General features: G+C 34.3%; 1 protein-coding gene across 1 annotated transcript in view; it reads left to right on the forward strand.

The window, feature by feature from the left end:
* The first annotated feature begins 1,029 nt into the window (after positions 1-1,029).
* The window catches only part of Ostn (osteocrin), a 42,632-nt gene continuing 37,700 nt past the window's right edge, over positions 1,030-5,961 (forward strand). The window contains exon 1 of the mRNA XM_015499904.2: positions 1,030-1,208. The gene's annotated coding sequence lies outside the window, so the exon portion shown is untranslated. The remainder of the gene's footprint in view (positions 1,209-5,961) is intronic.

A 5,961-nucleotide genomic window follows, 5' to 3' on the forward strand; every position in this document is an offset into this window, starting at 1 on the left:
TAGTAAGTAGTATTTTAAATGGCTTTTAAGCAAAACCAAAAAGAACAATTTTATTTCTGTTTGTGCAAAAACATAATCTGGTTTGGATTCTCTTTTCTAGTTTTTAAACAGTGAGTCAGAAATGCAGCTATGGGTGAAGAACTGGATATGGAATTAGGGAAATCTGTGTTTGAAATCCGGCTCTGCTAGTAACCTGTAGCTGTGTGTTCTCTTCAAGACACTTGATTTATCTGAGCCTCAGTCTCTGTATCTGTTAAATGGGGACCTGCTGATGAAGCAAATAAGTCAATAATGATCTAATGTCATAACATATTACCTTTAAAACTTAGGCATTTATCTTTTTACTAATTTGTGTATGTAAGGGTATATGTGTTAGTAGTAGGAGATGAAAATGAAGAAAATTTTCAGATAGAGGCAGGAATATTTTGGTTGAAAGGAAATTAAAATACTGGAGAACAAGAGCAAGATAAGAATGATTACAACGTCTGCATTTATAGCCCACATGTCACAGTTTGGTATTTATAGGTTTGCTAGTGACAGCCTTCCCAGTATAGCCATGTTAATTATGAAGTAGCTGCTGGTTTCACTGACACAGCACTGTGCACCTGACCGAGGCTGGAACTATTCATCATTTCCATGGACAATCATTTAATTTAAAGGTCCAAAAAACACACCAATAAATCAGTTTGGGTTTCTGATTATAATCTCCCTAAATCTTACTTTGAAAAGCCCTGGTGACTTTAACAAATCTTCGTGCATTTAATTTCCCAAATATGATTTGTAATACTCAGAGTTGGACTAAAACCTCAGGAAGAGGTGATGGGTCAGAAACGGAACACAATACTAAATGTAGAATTAAATTTTCCAGAGTTAAGCTCCCATTGCTACTTAAGTGCCATAATCAAAGCAATAGATAAAATAAGGAGAGGAAGAAAAGGGGGAGAGGGAAGGAAGGAGGAAGGGAGGGGAAAAGGAGGAAGGAGGGAGGGAGGGGAAAGAGAGAGAAGGGAGCTTGAAGAGAGGCTTGGGAACATGTTCAGTGGAAAATCTGTAGAAATGATGTAAGAGACAGCAAAGGCAGGGATTGGAGTAAGGGGTGTATAGCTGAGACTATAAAAACTCAGAGAGAAAACTCTCCATCACGGCTGAGTTTGGGAGAAACTGCACATACAGGACTCTAAAGTTAGGCACCCCTGGTTTATCACAAGGTAAGTTAAATGTAAAAATTTGTAAAGATCTAGGAGATTATTTTTCTTAACTATTATATTTATTTACACATATTTGTAAAATATGTTGCTTATGTCTTGATTTTGTTAAAATGTTTTTGATAATTTTTCCTTCTCTCAAAGAAGTAGAAAAGCTGGAATATTTCTATAGTACAAGCGTAAGGTGAAGCTAATAATCTGCTCAGACACTATCTTTCTTATACTCGTTGTGCTTTTTTTTTTTTTTTTTTTTTTTGCATTTCATAAGAAAAAGGAAAGTCAGGAGAATGATTCTATGTCAGTAGAAGTATTTTGCTTTCATCACAGAAGCTCAATACCAGAAAAAATTTTAATTTTTTTTATAAAAGTTGTCTAAACAATCTGGATGGGAAAGAAAATTTTCTGTTATCCTTATTTTTACCAAATTAGAAAATAAGAACATCCTAAATTAATCAGAGTCTTTATTCTATATTCATAAATCCTAAAGCACTCTCTATTTTCTTATTATAAAAATAAAATGTGCTAATGTGGTATTAATATAGTCAAAGTGGCTTATATCATGTCTATTATTCAGTATTTGAAATATTATTGCTATTCAGTGATTGGTTTAATAATATAAAATATACATTTGAGTTCTGTTTGAGACAAATTTAAATTTTTGTTTCAGTTTGGAAATACAAGCATATGCTCAATAAATTCAGCTCTAACAATGTAAAATAGTATTCCTTCGAATTTCTATAATAGACTCTATAGAATTAGGAATATGAGAATTATTTGAGTTATCCTTCTGGAAATGGATTATGGTAATTTTAATGCCCATGTAAGCTATAGAATAGACAGTGTCATAGATAACAATCTACCCAAAATCATCAGGCACATTTTGTATCTCCTTTTCACTTTGATACTACTCTTCCGCACTCTTATGGAACTTTTCTAAGAGCCTTTTATAGATACAAGTTCAAGTCCCCCCTCTAATTGAGTTGCACTGTGGCCTCCTTCAAGAAATTTATTCACAGACTCTCTAAGCTAATCTTTAGATATGGCCTAATTAACCTCTTTGCCAATACTTAAGTTACTGTGATCCTTCTCCACCAGAAAATTTTGGAGTAGAACAATCTTTGTTAATCCTGATTTCAACAGCTTTGTAACCTTGGACTAGTCACTCAGCTTCTTTGGGGCTGGAGTCTGAGGTGAGATAGGTGAGATGCAAGTTCCTTTCTAGCCTTGGACATCCTGCTTAGCAGATCAAAGCATGTCATCTGGATGTTCTGACTTAAGCCACTGTTTAGCTAAAGTTCTCCTCCTTTCTCCAAATAAGCTTCAGGATGCCGCTCTGAAGCAGAGAGTAGCATTACATGCCAGCAGTTGCCAGATGCCTCAGTTGGTTTACAATGGTTGCTGCTCCTCAGCATCGCCTTTGCTCTCTTCTAGTCTGTTCTAGTCACCTGCATGGGCTCAAGCCTGCTTACCAAGCACCATGCCTTCGCCACCACCTTCTGCTGCCTCCTCTTTATGCACCACTGTCTCCCCTCCCATATTTCCTCTCCTTTGAGCAAGTTCATTCCAAAATGGACACTTTCTTCTTCTATTGAGTGCTAAATTCAACGATTTGTAATATCGCCATCTCTCTCCTAAAATTCTGTATTCTTTTGATATGTGTGACTCCGAATGTGAAAAGCACACTCTAAATATCAGATGAAGGGCTGGGGATGTAGCTGTGTGGTAGAGCGCTTACCTAGCATGCATGAGACACCGGGTTCAATCCCCAGTACCACATAAATATAAACAAATAAAATAAAAGCATAAAAATACAATAACATTTTTAAATATCATATAAAATAATATTAAAAATTCATTTCATTTAATAAAGTAGAGCTTGAAAGATAACTATGCTTTGGGTTGGGTTCAACTGAGCTCTCTTCCCTTTGTTTTCTGCCCTGGAGGATATTCTCTATTATTGTATACTAATATTTTCATGCAAATATTATGACTGAAAACAATGATAATGCATTAAGTGTTATAGTGATTGCTACTTAGAACTCTCTTTAGTAAAATTCCTTACCCCCATTCAATATTATTTTCTTTATTATGTTTTATTTTTATCACTATGTTGTAATTCTAGTTTCCAAGGACTAACTGTATTCCTTGAAATTAAAAATGCAAACTGATATTTTTTCATAAAAATAAAAAAGTTTTTGAAGTCACCACATTTGAAAGGCAATGTCAGGCTAATATAATTATTATTTGTTAATTGATTCATGTGAATCACTTTACCTGTATTATTTTTACTCCTCACAAAAAACCTGCAAAGTATGTCTTTGCCCCATTTACCTGATGAATATATTAAAATAGAGGCTAAGTAATATGCTCCATCAGGATGCCGATCAAGGTCTACATAACCTAAGAGTTGACACATTTCTACTAATGCACATTTTTATAGTGGAAAGTATACCAAGTTCTAAAGTAATTCAGCTTAATTTCCCAATAAGCACTGCAGATTATTTAAAGGTTGTCTCTAACAATTATAGCTGAAGGAAATGCATGCATTCCAGAGAGTCTGCTCCTGTGGGAAGAAATCCTTACAAGTGAACAACCTGAAGGACCAGGAAAGTAACTGACTTTCTTTTATATCCCTGGTACTTGACATGCTGAGTATGCCTAGTAAATGTATCCTGTGGTTGAGTATTATAAAATATATGTATTTTCTTCTTCTTTTCTTAAAATTTTTTCTTGTAGTCATAGATGGACAACATGCCTTTATTTATTTTATTTTTTTATTTTATTTTTTTCATGTGGTGCTAGGAATCAAAACCAGTGTCTCACATGTGCTAGACAAGAGCTCTGCCACTGAGCTATAGCCCCAGCCCCTATTTTTCTTTCTTTCTTTATATTTTGAAGAATACTGTTTCATTGATGATATTGGCTTGTTTAATGTAATTTAAATGTAAGAATTTTATTAAAATATATCGATAGAAAGTGGGATAAAGAGGGAAGGGGGTGGTCATGTCCCACATTATCATCAGGCTTATTTATATGTTACGTTTTAATTGTTTATTCACCTTTACCCTCTGAAAGATTTTTTACGATCCATAAAAATTACCTCTGTACTGAATAGCCAACCAACTTGCTTATGGGCAATTCTACAGCTCTTCCCCATCCATAGCTTTAAAGGTTCTCTCTTTTCTCATTTGTGAGCATAAGCATATGAATTAAAGAATAAATTTTCTTAGCAGAATTGTTCATAGTCATATGCCAAAGTTCTTTTTGGCTTGTACATGTCATGGTTTTATATCAAAAAAATGTTTAGTTATTCAGAGATCTAAGTGCAGATTAATATCTAATAAGGAAAGCTCTTAAACTCTTGAGGAATGATTATTGGGGAATGGTGCTGCATGTTTCTTTCTTTAGAGTAAGAGTCTATGATGTAAAACATTAATGGCCATGTCAGGATTCTAGTAAGAACTTCATCACAGTTTAATATAGGTGTAAAAATTTGGATCAATCTTTTTTCTAAATCTAGATAAGATTGTTGATATGAATTAGTATCCATATTGATTTTAATATCTGCCCTGCATTCCTGTTTACTGCATGAGGCTTCTTCACTCATTCATTTAACTTGATGTTGACTCCATGCCAAGTGTTCAGCTAGGTGCTAAGATTAATTTGGGGATATGGCATAAGTCTTTGCTCTCAAGGAGTTTACAACCACAAATAACTTTTGTTAAACATACAGATCTGGGTTTGCTAATAATAGGATTTTTCTTTAAAGTAGTATTGTAGGTTTCTGCCTTTATTTAATTTAATTTATTTATTTATTTGCAAATAAGAGATTAGCAATCCGACTGAAAATTCCAACTAAACAAACAAACAACAACAAAAATAAAATAGAGGCACTTAACCACAAAATTTTTGAGATTTTTCAAAGGCAATAGCATCAGAAAAAGAATGAAAATTGTGCCAAATAGAATAAAATCAGGTATATATGTGCACTAGAAAATTACCATTCTTCCTGATTTGTATTACACAGAGAAAGTCATTTTAAAAGACAGATGTCCACCACATTAACAACTCATCCATAAAAACCTTGCTTTAGATGAAATTAGTTTTGGAGATGGAAAAATGTTTTATACTTCCACAAATAGGTTATACTTGAAAGAGAGTGAAACTGGTAGTCTGAAAATGTAAGTTGTTGTTCTGGCTCTTCTGACTGGTCTTGTGACTTTGGAAAATTTACTACTGCCAATTGAAGAGCAATGAGAAATGGAGAACACAATCCTGGTATTTTAATTCTCATTTTTTTTTATAGCAGGGATTGAACTCAGGGACACTCCAATACTGAGCAATGTCCCCATCCCTATTTTGTATTTTATTTAGAAACAGGGCTTCACCGAGTTGCTTAGTGCCTCGCCATTGCTCAGGCTGGCTTTGAATCAGGATCCTCCTGTCTCAGCCTCCCAAGCCAGTAGGACTACAGGCACACACCACTGCACGTGCCTTGGTATTTTAATCTTTAAAAAATTGGAAAGTGTTACATTTCTTAGTTTCAATGTGCACCTTCTTTTCAGAATCATACCCCACCATAAAGTAAAATATCCATCACACGATTTGTTAAAATTAAAGAGCATGCTACAGGGACACTGCTACATCGATGTTCATAGCAGCACAATTCACAATAGCAAGACTGTGGAACCAACCTAGATGCCCTTCAATAGATGAATGGATAAAAAAAATGTGGCATTTATACACAATGGAGTAT

The sequence above is a fragment of the Marmota marmota genome, unplaced genomic scaffold (assembly GCF_001458135.2).
Source record: "Marmota marmota marmota unplaced genomic scaffold, marMar, whole genome shotgun sequence".
NCBI lineage: Eukaryota > Metazoa > Chordata > Mammalia > Rodentia > Sciuridae > Marmota > Marmota marmota.